Here is a 21,505-nt window from a genome sequence, read left to right as displayed (position 1 = left end):
GAAAAAGTATTTATGGGACTTTGTAATAGATAATTGGAGATTATTCACTTGCCTATATTGCTGGCTTTGTTTTCTGCTATACTCTTTTCCCACTTGGCCTATTATTAAATAACATAGCTTAAATTTCTGAGGTATTTGCTATTGACAAGGAAGAACTGTTCAAAATGATTTACATGGATTACTTCATATAGTCCTCATGACTTTACAAGCTTAATAAACTACTTGCAATATCCTGAATATACCAAGCTAATATATATGCCTCAGTTTGTATTGCTTCCTCCATATGCAATGACTTCCCATTCCCTGGTCTCTCATGTGAGCATCTACTGATCCCTCCAGACTTACATCACTTATTACCTCCTCTATTAATGTTTTCTACTGTCACTTCCAGTGTTAGTGTTGACTTACTCTTCACCATTAATCTAGATACTTCTCTTACAAAAGCTGTAATTCTTTACTAAAATTTTTTAACCATTCATTCCCTACTGAACTTTTGGCAAGATGATGAAATACATCATATTTAGTATTTTCTCTTCTGTAATTCAAAATATTTAATGCAAAAACAGCAACACATAGACAACACTACTCTCTTATTCTACTAACATGAACAGTGATTAAAGTGATGTTATCAAATGTATTTGGTTAACATATATAGAACTTGGCTTAGAAATGTGTTTGTGTTGTTACAGGACAAAAGTATCGATTTTAAAATCAGTAAGAGCTAGGTTTGAATCCTCGTTTTTGTTCCTCATTAATACATGAATTCCTTTTAAATTATTTTTTATATCACTTTCCTCTGTAATGTGCTAGTCATGGCAGCTAACATTTTCCAACAAACCTGAGAAGTAGGTTGATTACTTTATATTACACATAGTACATAGGAAAGGAACAACTAACAATCATGTATGTCTGACTTCAGAACTGAGTTTTAACTTGGCCTTTCACTATTTCAAGTTGAGTTAAGTCAGAACTGGTAGCTTGTACCTAAAAGTTCATCTTAGGGCAGATGGTGCTACACTAGATACAGGTTACAGCTGGGCCTAGTCTTGGATCAGTTTCTTAGCTGCAGGTGCTTGAGGATGCTCCTTTTGCAGAATTTTCCGAATTTTCCTATAGTAGCTCAATGTTGGAGCTAAAAAGGAGAGCCATGTACAGGCTGTTATTTAATAACCAAGCCTCTACTCTGGGAAATCCAACTGTGTTGTATAGATCCAAAAAAATAAACCACTGTGGCTGCTTGTATAGACTCACTTCATTATCTATTGCCTCCTTTCCTTTTCTTACACAATTTCTGCTACCAGACGAACCCCCTTTTCATGTTCACCTTTATCTCCTGCTATTTATTACCAAATTCCACAAGTACATGCTACCATTTATAAAACACTGATCTATGAAACAGAATATTAATTAATGAGGCAATACTTAATTATACTTATAAAGCAAAACTGGCTCCCTAGGGGAAAAAATGAAGTGTCTGAAAATTCTCTTAGTCATATAAGTCAGCTACAAAAGCAGAAACTAATAAACTCAGTTAATAAATTTGTTTTTCATTTTCATTTTTATCTCAATACTTAATACAAACTCAAGAAGTATTACCAGTACTAAATAGAATGCACAAATTTATATTAAGAATTACAAATGAAACCTCATTATAGTAGTAAGCATTTAATAAATAGTATTGTTTAAAATGACTTCAATTCCAGATAATTTTTCAGCTAGATTTACAATGACTGGTTTCCCAAATTTCTAGTAGAAATTAATAACAGACAAATTATGAACAACAACAACAAAGAAAATACATTTTGGTATATTTCTGAATTGTATACTTTAAAATATAAAATGTTGAAACATTGAGTTTGTTGGATAATTCCTTTTTTAAATATGATTTGCTTATAAAGAATGTCTTGAATCTTTTCGTATGAAATTAAACTTAATTTAATTTGCTCTATAAAAACAAAAATAACTAAAGCCTACTTGGGCTACATTCTTTGTGTTGTTAATTTATAGACAGGTAGTCTCCAAATATTCATTGTGATATATTTCTTTAAAGCTTGTTTTACAGAAAAGTAGTGTGAAATGTTGTCATTTTCCCCCCATAAGCAATCAGTAGTATTCCACTGGACAGAAAGGATGCAGTTACTGTTTTGACACTAGATGGCATTCCTGTGTAATAAGAAGAGCAAAAGGCTAACGCAGTTGCTGGTCTTTTTTTTTCCTGAGATCCGTCATAAATTCAGAAATGGATTGCAGCTGGGAAAAATTAAATCTAGGCTTTTATTGAGAAGATTATTTGAATAAACCAATTTTGTATCATGTTATTTACAGTTTGTTGACTATTAAAAATTGTTTTCCTGCCTTCATTAAATTAGAAGGATGGATGCCAGCTCCAAAAAAAAAAAAAAAAGCCATCTTTTTACTTTTTGTCAATGATATCTACTTTTGTGCAGGTATTTTTGTTTATGTTGATAATGCAGAAAAAATATTTATTTGAATTTCCTATGAAATTGGATCACAGATTCATTTCAATGAGAAAATAGTTTTAAGTATCAAAATTGAAGGTTATCTTTAGGTTTGTAATTATTGTAAAAAGTTTAAACAACATTTAAAAACCTCTTTAAATTACTCTGAAACTTACACTTTTCTTGAAAATTCTCATTCCTTGTTATTTGTATATTATGGTGAAATAAACTACTAATTTAATTTTATGTGCACCTTAACATTATTCAAATATGTGTATGTTCTTGTAAAGATGGAGCTTCTCAAACTTCTGTGTAAAATGCAAATACAGAGAATGATGATATTTGTGTAACAAGCTTAAGGAGAAAGAAGGGACTGTTCAAAACATGGTTTTGAGAATATCAATAGCTCAGGAACCTGCAAGTCATTCATGGCACCCAGTTAAGATGCTCAGTGTCAGACATAAACACAAGCGTGCAAATTTTAATAAAATTAGCTACTTTTCTTCAAAATTATGCTAAAAGTGATATTTTGTTGAATTTGTTCTTTATGTGAAATGACAGGAAACATTAATTATTTCAACAAGAGGACATATTTATTGGCATGTGTCCAGCAAATCACAAATATTTTCTCTAATTTTCAAAACAATCGATTTAGCTTAATCCTAGACCCTTTCCATCAGACATGAGGAAAGCCTTCATTGGGAGAGTTAAGCTACCTATCACAGGTTACCAAGTACTAGAATTGGAACTAAAACTGAAGTCTCTGAATCCATACACGACAATTTTTTCACTGCATAATTCAGTATTCTTGTTAGTCTGAATTATAGCACTTGCAAATTTATATATTGGCATTACAACACCTAGACTTTAGAACATAACCATATTTGGAGACAAGGTCATTAAAGAGATAATGATGGTTAATTAGGTCATATAAGATGGGAGCCTTATCCAATATGGTCAGTGTCCTCAAAATAAGAGAAAGAGACATTAGGGATGGTCATGCACAGAGGAGAGACCATGTGAGGACACACAAAAAGTCAACCATTTGCAAACCAAGGAGAAAGGCCTTGGGAGAAACTCAACCTGCCAAAGTCCTGATTTTTGATTTCCTACCTCCAGAATGGTAAAAAAATAAATTTCTGGTTTTTAACCCCCTAATTTGTGGCATTTTGTTATAGCATCCCTGGAAAACTACTACAATGCCCAAAACAGTATTCTTAATATGTAGTAGAATCTAGTTTATCATAACTTCCCATATATTTAAATCAAAGAGCCTTTACACAAACATGTTTTTAAAATAGTATGTGCACACAGTGCCACAGGTTTAACAATTATGTATTTTTGTTAGTGCCCCCCCAACCACAAATGTGTATGTATGAATTTTTACCTGGAATCAATAGAAGGGAGTGTCTGGGATAAGACAAGGGGTTGCAGAAACTAAGGTTCCTGTTCTGCAGATGAAGCCTCCCCGTAGCAGACTTCAGAGAGAATAGATTGTAAATGTTTTTAATCAAACTTAACAAGGTGCCAGACTCTGTATATATATGTATACACACAGAAAGAGCAGGGACTATTTTAGATTAGACTGACTGAATTTTTACCTAGAGGCATCTGAAAAGGCATTGTCTTAATAGAGAAGGCATCTATATGTTGATATGGATGTCATATTACTGAATGTAAAAAGTAAGACCAACAGCAACATATATGAAAATGGAATACAGCATTTTAGATAAGAATTAATATATGAGTATTATAAAATAAATGTACATATATGCATGGATGCATATATTTATTATTGTTAAGTTTATGGAAGTACAGTTAACATACACCAGAATTCACTCTACAGTGCTCAGCTCTGTGAATTTTGACAAAATCACAGTTATGTTACATGCATCACAATCATAATATAAAATAATTTAATTATTCCCCAAACTCTTTTCTATTTGAAGCTAATATCTTTTTTTTTTTTTTTTTTTTTTTTTTTTTTTTTTTTGAGACGGAGTCTTGCTCTGCCGCCCAGGCTGGAGTATAGTGGCCGGATCTCAGCTCACTGCAAGCTCCGCCTCCCGGGTTCACGCCATTCTCCTGCCTCAGCCTCCCGAGTAGCTGGGACTACAGGCGCCTGCCACCTCGCCCGGCTAGTTTTTTGTATTTTTAGTAGAGATGGGGTTTCACCGTGTTAGTCAGGATGGTCTCGATCTCCTGACCTCATGATCCACCCATCTCGGCCTCCCAAAGTGCTGGGATTACAGGCTTGAGCCTGAAGCTAATATCTTATCCAATTCCCAGCTAATAGCTTTTCTTTATTCGAATGTCTTACAAATTAAAGCATATGGTATATAGCCTTTGGAGCCTGAAACTTATTTTGTTTCCTTTTTTTGTTTTTATAATGAATTAGAAACTGATCCATATTGTTGCATATACCAGTCAGTTTTATAGTGGCTTACTTTTTTTGTGCTGAGTACTATCCTACTGCTTGGGTATATCAGAAATTGCTCATCCATTTGGCTTGTTTTCTGGTTTTAGGAATTATAAATAGAGCCACTAAAACATTTGCATAAGTTTTTTGGGTGAATATATGTTTTCATTTTTCTTAAATAAATATATTAGTGTGGGCATACATGGCTATATTTTATTTAATGAAAAGTGCCAAGGCATTTTCTCAAATGACGTTTTGTTTTGTGTTCCAACCAACAATGTATGATTTTTTCAGGGATTCCATATCCTAATCAGAATTTGTATCTTAAAACTTTTTTTAGATCTCCTAAAAAGCTAAGTGTACATTTCCCTAATGATTAATGATATTCTTATTGTTTATTGTGTATATTTGTCTCTAACATATAAATCTTTATTAAAATATCTGTCCAAATATTTTTCTTATTTTTTACTGTGTTTTTCATTATTGAATTTTACAATTTCTATGTATATTCTGGCTATTTGTTCTTCACTGGATATGTGTGTTGATGAAGGGAGTAAAACTTTGTAAAATATTTGAAGAGATTTATTCTGAGCCAAATATGAGTGGCATTGCCCTGTAACATAGCCCCAGGAAATTCTGAGAACATATGCCCCAGATGGTGGAGCTGCAGCTTGATTTTATCCATTTTAGGGAGACATAAGACATCAACCAATATACGGGTATACACTGGCTCATATGGAATGGTGGGACAACTCAAAGTGGGAGCTTCCAGGTCATCGGTAGATTCAAAGATTTTCTGATTAGCAATTGGTTGAAAAAGTTTATCTAAAGACTTGGAATCAATAGAAGAGAGTGAGACTAAGGTTCCTATTATGCAAATGAAGCCTCCCCATAGCAGGCTTCTGAGAGAATAGATTGTAAATGTTTCATATCAAACTTAAAAAGGTGCTGGACTCTTTTTAATTCTCTTCTGGATTAGGAAAAAAAGGCCTGAAAATGGAAGGGGATTTTTTTTAAGAAGGCAGATTTTTTCCACAAAGAATGGCTTTGCAGGGCCATTTAAAAATACATCAAAGACATATATTTTGGTATAAAAAACTTCAATTTATTTCAGGGTCTGCTATCTGTCACATTGGTATCTTATTGCTATGAAGAGTCTGCTTTGTCAGTCTTAAGGTCTCTGTTTTAATATTAATGCTTGTCAGTTATGCTGGAATTCCATAGGAAAGAAGATATAATGAGACAAATCCAACTACAATTCCCATCATGGCCTAAACTGGTGTTTCAGATTAACTTTGGAATGTCCAAGAAGAGAAGTACATTCTGTTGGTTGGGAAGCTTAAAATTTTGTATTTGGTTTACACGTGTTTGTAAATATATTATTCTAATTGCAAACTGTGTAATTTTCTTAAAATTATCTTTGAAAGAGCAGTTTTTGATTGTTTTAAAGGCAAATTTATCTAATATTCCTGTAGGAGTTGTGCTTCTAGTGTAATATTCAAGAAATCTCACATAAGCTAATGTAAAAAAACGTAGTTTTCTCGTGTTTTTTTTCTACAAGTTACATAGTTTTAGGTTATACATTTAGTCTTTTAGTTTATTTTGCAATATTTTGGTATAAGTCATTAGGCATAATCAAGGTTTATTTTTTGTATATGATGTCCAATATTTTTAGCACCATTTGTCAAAAAATCTGCCGTTCCCCATTTGATTGCATTTTAACCTTTGCTAATATCAATTACTATAAAGCTTGATATATTTCTGGATTCTATATTTTGTTCCACTGATATATGAGACTACCATTTCACTGATACCAGTGGGGCAAGAGTAAAAATTTTCATTAGTAAAGAGGAGTTGAATGTCAAAAGTCGAAACACTGAGGAAAATTCTTCAAAGGCATTTTAGAGAACTTTGTGTCTGTTTCTCCCACCAGAGGCCCAATGTTTAGGAGGTAAGGATGATTTCATGGGTCATGACCAGGTCCATGCTGCCCTGTGCAACCTTGGAACACTACTCCCTGTGTTCCAGCTACTCTAGCTTCATCTGTGGCTAAATAGGCCCCAGATACATCTCAGGCCACTGCTCCAGAGGGTGCAAGTCGTAAGCCTTGGAGGCTTACACATGGTGTGAAGCCTTTGGGTGCACAGACCGCAAGAGTTGAGACTTTTGAGCCTCTGCCTAGATTTCAGAGGATGTATGGAAATGCCTGAGTGTCCAGGTAGAAGTCTGATGAAGAGGCAGAGCCCTAATGGAGAACCTCTGCTAGGGCAGTGTGAAAGGGAAATGTGGGGCTGCAGCTCTCATACAAAGTCCCTGTCTATTGGGGCACTGTCTATTGGAGCCATGGGGAGGCTACCATCCCCCAGATCCCAGAATGATTCACCCACTGACGGCTTGCACCGTGCACCTGGAAAAGCCACAAGCACTTAATGCCAGGCGGTGAAAGCAACCACAGGGGCTCTACCCTGCAGAGCTACAGGAGTGGAGCTGCCCAAAGTTGTGGGAGCCCATCTCTTGCGCCAGTGGGGACTGGCTGTGGGACATGAGGTCAAAGAAAATTATTTTGGAGATTTTTTATTAAATGACTGCATTGCTGGGTTTCAGACTTGCTTGGGGCCTGTAGCCACTTGGTATTGGCTGATTTGTCCCTCCTGAAATGGGTATATTTACTCAATGCATATATCCCCATTGTATCTTGGAAGTAATTAAATTGCTTTTGATTTTACAGGCTCCTAGGTGGAAGGCACTTTCCTTGTCTCAGATGAGATTTTGTACTATGAACTTCTGAGTTAATGCTAAAATGTGTTAATACTTGGGGAACTGTTGAGAAGGGACTATTGTATTTTGAATTGTGAGAAGGACATGAGATTTTGGAAGAAACAGGAATGGAATGATAAGGTTTGAATTTGTATCCCTGCCCCAATTTCATGTCGAACTGTAATTCCAATGGTTGGAGTGGGGGCTTAGTAGGAGGTGATTGGATCATGGAGGCAGACTCTTCTCATGATACGGAGTCAACTCTCACGAAATCTGGTTGTTTAAAAGTGTATTGCACTCCCACCTACTGCTCCAGACATGAAAGATGTGCCTGCTTCCCCTTTGCCTTTTGTCATGATTGTAAGTTTCCTGAGGTCTTCCCAGCCATGCTTCCTGTAGGGCCCCAGAACTATGAAACGATTAAACCTTTTTTGTTTATAAATTACCCAGTCTCTGGTAGTTCTTTATAGCAGTGTGAGAACAAATACAATGCTTTTGCTGCATTTGTGGAGATCATCAGAAGGTTTTTTGTTTTAATTCTGTTAATGTGCTGAATAATATTTATTGATTGGCATATGTCAAACAATTCTTGCATCCCTGGAATATAACCCATTTTACTGTCATGCACAATCTTTTTTATGTGCTTTAGGATTTAGTTAACTTTTTAAAAAAGATTTTTGCATCTATGCTCACCAGGAATATTGGTCTGTAGCTTTTTGTTGATGTTGTTGAGTCCTTGCCTGACTTTGGTATCAGGGTGATACTGAGTCACCCAATGATTAGGAAGAATTTTCTTTTTCTTAATTTTTTGCAATAGTTTTAGTAGCATTGGTACTTTGCATATCTGATAAAATTTGGCTATCAATTTATCTGGTCATGGCGTTTTTGTTGTTGCTGGAATTTTTTTTTATTGATTCAATGTCATTACTCATTATTTGTCTGGTCAGGATTTCTATTTCTTCCTGGTTCTATCTTGGGAGGTTGTATGTTTCCAAAAATGCATTCATTTCCTTTAGGTTTTCTAGTTATGCTCACAGAGACATTTATAGTAGTCTATAATAATTTTTTTTTATATTTCTGTGGTATCTGTTGTAATGTCTCCTTTTAAATTTGTGATTGTAATTATTTTAATCTCTTTTATTACTTACTGAATCTAGCTACTGCTTCATCACTTTTGTTTATCTTTTCAAATAAATAACTGTTCATTTTGTTGATTTTTTGTCTTATTTTTTCATCTCAATCTTATTTAGTTCTGTTCTGGTCCTTATGTCTTTTATTCTGCTAGCTTTGGTTTGGTTTGTTTTTGTTTTTCTAGTTTCCTGAGGTACAATATTAGGTTGTTAATATGTTACCTTTCTATATTTTTATTTATTTTTATATTTACTTTTTATTTCTTATTTTTATTTTTATTTTTTTGAGACAGAGTTTCCCTCTTGTTGCCCAGGCCGGAGTGCAATGGCACGATCTTGGCTCACTGCAACTTCCGCCTCCCTGGTTCAAGCAGTTCTCCTGTCTCAGCTTCCCGGGTAGCTGGGATTACAGGCATGCACCACCACGTCTGGCTAATTTTGTATTTTAGTAGACACAGGGTTTCTCCATGTTGATCTGGCTGGTCTCAAACTCCCAACCTCAGGTGATCCACTCGTCCCAGCCTCCTACAGTGCTGGGATGACAGGCATGAGCCACTGAGCCTGGCCATCTTTCTATATTTTTAATGTAGGTTTTTAACACTATGAACTTTCGTCTTAGAGCACTGTTGCTGTATTTAAATGGTTTTGGTGTATTGTCTCTCTATTTTCATTCACTTCAAAAAATGTTTTAATTTTCACTCTAGTTTTGTAATTGACCTAAGGATCATTCAGGAGCAATTGTTTACTTTCTTTTCATTTGTGCAGTTCTGCAAGTTCCATTTGTTATTGATTTCTAGTTGTATTCCACTGTGGTCTGAGAAGGTATTGATATAATTTTGATTTTTTTTTAATAAGACTTGTTTTGTGTCATAATACAGGGTCAATTTTGAAGAATAATTGACATGCTGATAGAAATGTATATTCTGCATTTGTTGGGTAAAATGTTCTACAAATATATTAAGTCCATTTTGTCTAGAATCTGATTTAAGTCCACTGTTTGTATCTCTTTTGTGTTGATGATCTGTCTAGTGCTATCATTGGGATGTTGAATTCTTCCTCTATTATTGTATTGTTGTCTATCACTTTTCTTAGGTATAGTATCTGTTTTTATACATCTGAGTTCTTCAGAGTTGGATATATTTATATCCATTGTTTGTCAATTGTTTATTTAAAAATCTATATTATCTTTTATATTAGTAGCTATAGCTCTTTCTGCTTGCTTTTTGTTTCAGTTTTCGTGGAACACCCATTTCCTCTTTTTTATTTTGAGTCTATAAATATCATTTCCATCATAGTGGGTTACTCATAAACGGCATATTCTTGGATCCTGTTTTGTTAGTTCATTCCACCAATCTACGTCTTTTAGGTGGAATATTTAGTCCATTTATATTCAAGGTTAAAATTGGCATGAGATCTTTTTTCTGTCATAATGTTAATTGTTACGAACTTGCTTTGTGGTCTCAGTTGTATAATTGCTTTATAAGATATGCAAATTTTATTCTTTTATGTGCTTTTATCATGGCAATTATGATCCTTTCTTTTAGAATTCCTTTGAACATTCTTCTAGAACTGGTCTAATGGTGACAAACTTTGTTAATGTTTGTTCCTTCATTTATGAATTGTAGCTTAACAAGCTACAAAATTATTGACTGATTTTTATTTTAGAAGAGTAAAAAGATGACTCTAACATCTTCTGACTTGTAAGGTCTCTGTTGAGAAGTCAGCAGTTAGTGTGACGGATTTTACTTATAGGTAATTAGACACTTTTTTCTTCCTGCTTTTAAGATTTTTCTTTTACATTGAGTTTAGTCTGATTACTATATGAGTCTGTGAAGTTTTTCTTGCAATGTGTTTTCCAGGAGTTCTCTGAGCATTTTGTATACGGATGTCTAAGTCACCAGCAAGACCAGAGAAGTTGCTCTCAATTATTCCCTCAAAGAAGTCATCTGATATTATTTTTCTTCTCTCCCTCAGGAATACCTATGACTTGTATGTTTGGATGCTTTACATTATCTCATATTACTCAAAACTTTGTTAATTATAAAAAATATATTTCTTTTATCTTTGTCTATGTGCATTAATTTGAAAGACTTGTTTTTAAACTTGGAAATTATTTCTCCTTCTTGGTCTAATCTATTGTTAAGACTTTTGACTATATTTTATCTTCTTCAATGACTTTTTCATTTCCAGTCCTTTTTATTTCTATATGTATCTTTTTAATAACTTTAAAATTTATATTCTGGATTACTTTTCTGTTCTTTTGTGATGGCTTTCAACTTTATCTTGGATCTTCTTGAGTTTTCCTACAATCCATATTTTGAATTCTTTACCTGTCATTTCAGAATTTTTGCTTTGGTTAGAAGCCATTGCTAGAGAGGAAGTGTGATTTTTTGGAGCTGTTGTGATACCCTATTTTCTCATACTGCCAGAATTGTTCCTTCTCATCTGGGGAAGCTGAAATTATCGTTGCTTAATTTTGAATTTACTTTAATTTTGAATGAGACTTTTCTGCCATGGAAGGTATATCTGCAATGTATGTTGAGCAGGGTCGTTTGGCTTTTCTTTTGGGCACTTTCAGGAGCTCAAGGCTCTACATGAATTCCTTGGTTATAGATAGTTTTAGTTAATGATTTTCTCAAATGTTTATTATAATAGTGTTGTAATCGGTTTGTGCATAGGCTCTCAGCCTCCTGCCGAGACAGGGAGGTGGAGGTTTAAAGACACTTATCTCATTCTTAAGTGTTGTGTACATGAGTCAGCAGATTTTTCATTGGATTGTTCAACTAGACCTCCAGGCCACTCAGTGGTGCTTATAGTAAGAGTTTGCTACGCTGGTACTAGTAGGGTACATATTTGGCCTATATTTACTTAAATAAGCTCTTTGATGTCTCAGTTCATGGACTTATCTGTGGGACACACAGTGCCTTGGGCTCTACTCTCAGCCCTGAAATGGGGGAAGCTGAGTGGAGCTGTATTAGGCTGGTCTAACCTTGGGTCCCCCAGTGTGTCCACGCACCAACCCTGATGGGTGAAGCAGGGAAACTGCACAGACATTGTACAATTTACTTTGTTATAAATAGCCTTAGTGTGGTTGCTTTCTCAAGTGCCAGTTCTAGTAGTAATGTACCAGATTGATGAGTGAACTCAGGACCTCCTCAGTAGTCAGGGTGTTGTGGGGCATAGTGGAAATTTAGGTAATGCAATGCTATTTTCCTTCCTGAGTGCTATGTATTGTGTCAGCAGATGTTGTAATGGGCTCTAAGGTTGACCTCCTGGCCAGTAGGTGTTACTTGCAGTAGGTGTTATGCTAGCAGCTATGGAAGTGGCCATGGGATTTACACCTGACGTTAGGTAACCAAGAGAAGTACTTAGATGACCCAGGCAATAGGAAGGGCATGGAACTCCCCATAATTCTTGTCCTATACTCTGCCACCAAGAAGGTGGATGGGGGTGGAGGTTGGGCCCAGCTGGATTGGGCCTAGGTCAGATAAGCCCACATTCAGGCTTCTCAGTGGTTGGCATAAGAAGGGGCCTAATTAGGGACAAGAGGGTAGTTTCTTGGCTGCTAAGTCAATGTTCCAGATAAGCGTGGAACTGCTTCTGCCACTCAACAGAGCCCACATGGAGAGAGAGGGGCAATCTAGCCTTCAAAGCCCATTCAACAGTAGTGAGAGCCAGTCAGTTCCCATACCCTAGACTCAATGATCTGCTCCTGGCAGCAAGCCAAAAGAGTCAAGTGAATTTCAAGTAGTTTCTGCTAAGATCATGAAATTGCCTCAGCCTATAAGACACCCGTCCCTGGAAAGAAACCATGCCTTCCAGGACACAACCCTACTGGCCTGAGCCTGTGAATGGGAATGTGCCCAATTCCCTGCCTGCAGCAAGAGCCCATTTCCTGCTCACCTCTCAGTTCTTGCCATAGGAGTTTGTCTCCACTCAAGATTAGATTAAAAATCTCAGTTGGGAGAATTTCCTAACCCATGAATCCTGCCCAAGTTGACTGACAGATTTATAACAGGTCCCCATGTATTAGGAATAGAAATGGATTTTTTTCTAGCAGTGCTGGCATCTGGGAGTGTATACAAAACACTTCCCAGTGCCATTCTTTCTCATAGACTCCTCTTTGTTCACCAAATCAGATTCAGCACTGGATAGTCAAGGAGCTCTGCAATAGCTCCGATTGCCGTGTTCCCCAGTAGGAATGCACATTGTGAAGACAGCCTCACTCCTCTTTCAAACTCTGAAGTCGTGCAAGTTTCCACAGGACCCACAGTGAATGCAGCCGCCCACTACTCCTTTCAGAGTGTCTGAAGCTTCTTCCATGTCCTCTGTTGATTTATTGTGTCTAAATCAAGCCATTATAAGTCAGAGATCATCTGTATTAAATATTGAAATCAGGTTGTGTAATTCTATACAATGTATTCTTTTCAAATATTTTAATTATTCTAGGGTTTTTTTTAATGGGCATTTTCAAATCAGGTGGCTAATATCCACAAAAATTTTTTCTGGAGTTTTAATTGCAATTGCCTTGAACCTATTGATTGATTTGGATGGAACTGATATTTTAAAAATATCGAGTCTTTTAATCTATGAATGCAATGGATCTCTCCATTTATTTACATCTTTTAAAATCTCTTTCCAAAATTATTAGTTGATTTTCTAAGTTTTAATTTTGGTCATCTTTGATGAAATTCATCCATAAGAATTTCATATTTTTTTTTTTTTTTTTTTGAGACAGAGTCTCAAACTGTCCACTCAGGCTGGAGTGCGGTGAATGGCACAATCTCAGCTCACTGCAACCTCCACCTCTCAGGTTCAAGCAATTCTCCTGCTTCAGCCTCCCAAGTAGTTGGGACTACAAGCACGTGCCACTACACCCAGCTAATTTTTGTATTTTTAGTAGAGACAGGGTTTCACCGTGTTGACTTGGCTGGTCTCGAACTCCCAACCTCAAGTGATCCACCCACCTTGGCCTCTCAAAGTGCCGGGATAACAGGCATGAGCCACTGCACCTGGCCTAAGAATTTCTTATTCTCAATGGTGTTATGAATATGTATTTTGCAAACTTGCTAAATTCAATTTGCTGTTTTATAAATTCCTCAAAATTTTACATAGACAATTATATAAATGAATAAATTCAGTTTGCCACCCTTCTTTTCATTTAGGCTCATTTATAATTTTCTTCACCTTGTGGCAATTGCTTAGATCTACAATACCATGTTGAATTAAATTGTGAAATATTCTTGCCTTCCTCTGATGTTATAATTACTTATCCCTTTGAAAATACTTAACTTTAAGACTTTAATACATGTCCTTTACCAGGTTGAGGAAGTTCTCCAGGTTTCCGGAATTAAAAAAAAAATTATAAATGAATATTGAATATTGTTATGCTTTTTCTGCATTTGTCAAAATCATATATTCTGTTTACATAGTAAATTACTTTGAGTTTTGAATGTTGTGCCAGCCTTGCATGGTTTATCTTCAGAATAAACCCCAGTTAGTAATAAAAAATTCTTAATATAAAAAAACATAACTAATGAAAAAACAATTTCTCCCAAATTAATAATACAATAACACATATGACTTTATAAACCAATGCAGTTCACTGTACAGGAACTATAAATAAATCCCAAAGTTTAGTCAATAATTTTAGTGCTTTGAAAATACATTTTGGGGATATATATTAAGGTTACAACCAATGTCAAAGTTTCAGAAGTCAAGGTTTCAAGTAAAATGGGAAATTAAAAGTAATTAAAATATCTTGGTTATATAAAAATATCAATAATAAATATACATTGAAAATTTAATATTAATATTAAAATGAAGTCTCAACTTTACTTAATGCTTATTCTATAACTTTCCCCTAAAAATATCCATAAACATTGGTACCCCTGTAATAATGAACATTCTAACCATAAGATATTTGGTTTCCAACTAAATTGCAAAATGGATCCTTTGGATATTTGCTCATTCTAAGCCTAACTCAGGTAATGTACAAGGGGAGCATAAGACTTTATGATGTGCCAGAAGCAAGTAATTCTAAGATGAGTGATTCATTCATATGGATTCAGAAGTCAGCTTAAAGACCCTAGCACAGTACTTGCTGAGTCTGTGAAAACTGGAGCATCAAAATATTAATGATTATAATTGATTGTAACAAAATGAATACATAAACATCTATGGATCCATAAGGACATGAATAAAAGAAAGACAAAAACAAAATACTATGGCCTGAATATCTGTGTCCCCTTGAAACTCATATGTCTAAAACCTAATAAAAAATATATTGGTATTAGGAAAGTGATTAGATCCTGAGGAAGCACAGCACTGGTGAATGGGATTAGTGCCCATATGAATGAAGTCTCCTGGAGTTATTTCTCCCTTGCCATTGCGAAAGGAAAATAAAAACCTGGGACCCCAATTCACAATGCCAAAAGGAAAACATTAAGTTGAGAACAGTCACGTAAAAAGTTGTCTTTCTATTTGTCCTAAGCAGATAACTACAGATAAAAGTTTAAATATCTCCACAGGTATCGTATGTAAAGTGCTGATTTACAGAGCACCAGAAGAATGCATGATTGACTATTCCCCTACCCGCTTCTTTTCTCTTGCAACATGTGGATTACGATACCCTCCTTAATTCCCTTCCAGCCCACTTTTCCCCTTTAAATGCTGAAGCCCTCATAATCATCTTTGGAGAAAGGCACAGATCACAGTCTGATTCTGTGATTCCATGTTTATTTCTTTGGTGCATATTCTTAACCTTGGCAAAATAAACTTCTAAATTGATTGAGACCTCTCTCAGATACTTTTTGTTTTACACCACAATGTGAGGGCACCTGTAGAAGGTGACATCTGTGAACAAAAAAGTAGGCCCTCATCAAACACCAAATTTGCTGGTACCTTGATCTTGGACTCCCCAGACTCCAGGCCAGTGAAAATTTAATTTCTGTTGTTTATAAGCTACCTGGTTTATGGTATTTTGTTATATCAGCCTGAAGGAACTAAGACACCAAACAAATAAAACTATTTACTATCACAGTTAGATTTTTCTGACATATCTGCTTCTTACTCTGAAAATTGGTATTAAAGAAATAGGTAAACTATTGTTCTGTCATTTCTTTAGAAATCACACTTAATTCAACAAATAACTCCAAATGATGAATACATCATACCCTAACAATAATAAAGCTAGTATAACAAACTAAAAGCAATCATAGAATTTGAAAATTGCCAGTTCCTCCCCAGTGAAATAATTGATTCAGAAAAGAACCACAAATCAATCTTAAAGCCAATGGTTAAAATGTTGTTAATATTCAGATTTCCAAAGTATCATGGCATGGATTACATATTATTTACAAATAGAAAATAGTAACAGTGAAGTGGAGAGAAAAAAATGACACTATGTGTCACTGGGTGTTAAAACCTTCAATCTGAATTGAATCTATCTCCTCCCATTAGGAGCTAATTTCCAGTTTAAAGGAATGCAGAAGATAGGGGAATAAAATTAAATAACAAAAAAAGAAAAGGCCGACACTGTACTAAAATAAATATCATAATAACATAAGAACAAAATAAAATGTGTGGTCATTGAGCATTTTTTTTTTGTTTGAGGGGAAGCGAATGGCATTTTGGGAAAAAGTTGAGAAAATTAGAAATGGGATGCATTTTAGATACTATTAAGAATTATTGCTGATTTTGTTAGCATGATAATAGAATTGTCGTTAGATGAGAAAAATTTTCTCTATGATTTGAGTATATTTGTTAAAGACCTGAGAAGTAAAATGTTATAATAGCTGTAAATAATTGTAAATATTTTAGTTTTTCAATATTTGATTTTCTGTGTGAGTAAATAAAGCAAATATAGCAAAAATTGAACAATTATTAAATGTAGGTATTTGTTAGGTATACTGCAATGCTTCCTGTAGTATTATTTATATTTCTCTGTATATGTGAAATTATTTCATAACAAATATTTAGAGTTTCTTAGACTTTTTGATATAGCTATAATATCAAATAATTATAAGTATTCATATTTAGTACTTAGAATAAATACTAGCTTTTTACATAGCAGTGAGCTTGCTAAACAAATCCAGTGTTCTGACATACATATATGACAAGTAATTTTCTAATGACACATGTTCAATGTTTATTGAGAGAGATAGAGAGAGATAAATGTGTTATTTCTAATACATGTAGTCAGCTAGAGGAGTTACAGTTAAGAATGCCTTCTGAGTATTTTAAAATATCAGACCATCGATCATTTATAGACTTGGAGAAAACAAGTGTCATTTAGCATGGGCTTAGATGACAGAAAACTAATTTAATGATTCAAAGCTACATTCTCTGTTATGTGCGGAGTGTACTGCTCAGAGTTCATTACCAGCCCTGCATGACCTGACATGAAATCCAATACAGTACATGCCCAAAGGCATTCTGTTGCAAGGTACAAGGAGTCTTTTGCCTGGTTAAATGACAAAAAGGGAGGGATGGAAGGTGACTTGCTTGTGGTGACCTCTAAATCTTTCCAATTACTCATTCTCTGATTGCAAATGCACACTGTTTCAGCTATGCTATAGTAGAAAAATAAATACATTTTAAATCATTTTGGAGTCTTATGGGGTTATGTTGTATTTTTGGAAAGTAAACTTTTCAGTGTGGCTTAATGAACTCTTGACATCCTGGGAAAAAAATGAATAGTATAAATTAGCCAACACAGAAATAAATTTGATAGTTATATGTGTCCCTTGGATTTTTGTATGTTTGATGTCATAACTGTATTCTACAAAATGCAATTAATAACTGAAAATCTAATTCATTTTCCGTGTTTTTGAACTAATCTACCACTAAAAATTTTGTTTATCATCTTCTTTGGAGAAAGGCACAGATCACAGTCTGTTTCTGTGATTCCATGTTTATTTCTTTGGTGCATGTTCTTAACCTTGGCAAAATAAACTTCTAAATTGATTGAGACCTATTTCAGATACTTTTTGGTTTATACCAAATATTTTATTTATGTTACTGAAACATTCACTATCTGATATTTGAAGGACTATACTCCTTTTCTACCTCACACATATTCCACTGTTGGAAAACAGAAATAGTAACATTTAACTGAATTGCCGTGAGGATCTCTCTCTACTACCATTAACATCTAATCAGGCCTTTAGGTCCAAATATACACAGTTTCTGTCAAATTAAACTCAACTGCATTTGGAAATTACTTTGAGTAACTTCTTTCTCATTAAATTATTTCTGTATTTGTAAACTTCCTTGTGGGAAGCACTTATGTGTAAGTACTAGCAATAATATACAACATTCATAGTAGTAATAAATGTGGCATTTCTGCATTTCTTTCAGGCCTCATGTATTGGTTCAAGCAAGTTACAGCGAGGTAATTGTAACATTTTGATTATTTGTTATAGACACAGAGTTTGACATTTAAAAACAAAATAAAACCCTGGGCATCTACATACATTATACATTCGTCATATTAGTAGGTCTCATTTGCACACTAATAAGTCGAGTTGATTTTCAGGTTAGTCAGAGTGATAATATTAGATTCACAAACTGATTCTGGCTGTATACAGGGCTGTAAACAAAATATATTTTCTCCTTTACAATACACTTCTGCCTGAAGTACATATTGTTCTACAGGGTGAAGTGTAAACAAATTCTATTATTTTTCAGCAAGTAACTGAGCAGGGAAATAAAATTACCATTTGATTGTAACACGAAAAATTTCAAACAGAACATATAAATAAGTATTATTGGCAGTTGGGAAAGACACATTGCCTAGATTACTGTTAGTGACTAGGGAAATAAATGACCATTTTAGAGGATTTCAAAGCACTTGGAAGAGTAAATGAAGATAGCTTCTGAAAACTGCTGATGGGAATTCATTATAATGCAGGCCTAAGTGATATAAACAACATTTATTTCCCTGATTTGATTATTCTAAAAGGTAATAAAGTTTGGATAAAAAAGAGATTTCTTTATATAAGATAAATGCTGAAACAGCATAAAAGAATGTTCAGAAAGAGTTTGAGATGATACTAACAGGTAGGAGAAAAAGTCTAGTTAACATCATTTTGAACTTAAAGATCCAAAACTTATCTACATTCCCAGCAAGAAACTCACTGGTGTTTCTCTTTTAGAATATGATGCATGGGGTTCAGCAAGGTGCTAGGTTAAAAGCATCAGCTTGTCTTTGACACTAGATAAAACTGCATTCAAATTCAGCTCTTTCCAATCATAAGCAGTGTGACTTTAGATTAAGCTTTTGCAGTCTGATTTTCCACTCTGTAAAAGTGATTTGGTTTGCTGTTACGTGATGAATAAAATAATAGCTGAATGAAATAATATCTGGCATAGCAGTTGAATTCAACATATGTGCCCTAAGAATATTTTTTTTTGTCAAGATAAAAACTATAATTTCTTTTTTACACCTCTAGGACACAATTTTTAAATTTGACGTATTTTTTAAAATCTTTATAATTTTGGTAAATTTGGAAGCTACATCCACATATATGTTGAGGTTTCTAGAGGCTCTAAGCTGGCATAGAAAGAATAAATATTTTAATAATAACCAAGCTAAGATTAGCAACCTGAAGATCTCTTCAGATCATTGAGATCTTTTATTCTTTTTGCTTTTGTTTTTGTTTTGAGACAGAGTCTCACTCTGTCGCCCAGGCTGGAGTGCAGTGGCACGATTTCGGCTCACTGCAGCCTCTGCCCTCCAGGTTCAAGTAATTCTCCTGCCTCAGCCTCCCGAGTAGCTGGGACTACAGGCATGCGCTACCATGCCCGGCTAATTTTTGTATTTTTAGTAAAGATGGGATTTCCCCATGTTGGTCAGGCTGGTCTCAGTCTCCTGACCTCAGGTAATCCACATGCTTCAGCCTCCCAAAGTGCTGAGATTACAGGCATGAGCCACTGCAGCAGGTGAGATCTTTTATTCTAATTTATGGGTTTGATCATTTATGAGGAGAGGATACATCATTAGGAAGAGTAATTGTATTAACAAAATATATCTATTTCCTTTAAAACTACAATTTTATATTTCAAAATATAATTATTCTGTTTCAGATTTTATAAAATAAAATATGATATGAATTGTATTAGTTTTTGTGAATCCAAATTTTAATAGATAATTTTAAGAAATACGTAAAGTAGATTCTCAAGGACTGCCTAAACTTAAGTGACTTATTGACATATTTTATTCTAATGTATTTTACATCTTGCTTATAAACAATAAAATCGTTTTCATCCCTGTAATTCCTATGAGTTTATTATTCGACCTACAGTATTCTTTTCTGTTACTGTTTTCTTTGAAAGTGACTAAAGTATATGTTTTATGTTTATAAAACTTGTGAAACACAAACTTCACTCTTTCTCTCTCTTTATTCTCATATTTTGACATAAATTCTTTTATGCAAACAAGATGTTCTTAGTGTAGTGCTGAAATCAGATCAGTTCCTAGGTTATTTAAATATAAGGATAAGTCAGTCCCCTGTCTTTGAATACTATTGATTGCAATAAAGAAAACAAAAATTAAAACAGGTATTCTGTATACTTCAAAAATTTTAATAAAGACTTATTTACAGGATGATATGTGAACACAGATGAATGGACATCAGCGAGAGCCTGTACATTCAAGGTGAGCAGAGGAGAGTCATTCTGAATAGAGGCTTAAAAGAATAATGGAGATTAACAATGAGTATAAATGAAGGAAAAGTCTTCCTGATAGGAAAGAGCAAGATCAAAGTCATGTAATCTTGGCACAACATGTAATCTGAGTAACCTTTTACAAAAGCTATACCATAAGACAAGGAATAATGGAACGTGTAGCTGGAGAGGCAGGTGACTATATATGATGCTAAGTTGATTAACGCTCTCATGAAGACAGTGTATATCACTGAAATTATAGTCAGCATACTGAAATAATCAGGTATGCTTTCAGATAGATGCCATGGATTACTTTATAAAAGAATAGATTGAAGTTACAAAAGATGGGAGGAAAAGAATTAATTTTTACTAGCAGCTCAGGAGAAAAAAATAAAGGAACAAATTAAAGCATTGATAGTTATTATGAAAGAGAATGGGAATTAAAGGAGAAAATAAAGTATACAGAAAGAAGGAGTTGGAAAGGGACTATGTAAGGGGCATGAGGTCTCTTGCATTCTGTTTTCGTGTTTTGTCTTTGTGTGACATTTATTACTTCTTTAAATCTGAAGCAATAAATCAATGTTCCTTCTGAAAAGTATTCATTTGAAATAAAATTAAAATAAATATTAAATGTAAAATGTTAGCCAACTGTAATAATCTTCATAAGCAATTGGTGATTGTTAAGATTTATATTACAATTGCTGGAAGAACTATAAATAAGATAAAATATCTGCCTTTAGGTGGGAGTGAAATTAATGCAATTAAAATTCATTTATTTAATGTAACATATATATCTATTTTATACATAATTAATTATAAAGTCCGATTTTACAGAACGTAGGCTAACATTCAGAGAATATGAATAAGTGATTATTAGTGAAGAAATGGAAATGTATATAGAATACATAATTTAAGTCTAGACTTAAAAATAGGTAGCAATTTAAATGTAGTTTGCATATTTAGCAAAACAAACAACAAACCCAAGATGCCTAAATTTGAATTTCAGATAAACAATGGATAATGTATTAGTGTAAATATGCCTCATGCAATATTTGGTATATATTTCTACTAAA

Source organism: Papio anubis, chromosome 5, assembly GCF_008728515.1.
Source record: "Papio anubis isolate 15944 chromosome 5, Panubis1.0, whole genome shotgun sequence".
Taxonomy (NCBI): domain Eukaryota; kingdom Metazoa; phylum Chordata; class Mammalia; order Primates; family Cercopithecidae; genus Papio; species Papio anubis.
This window is presented reverse-complemented; position numbering follows the sequence as displayed.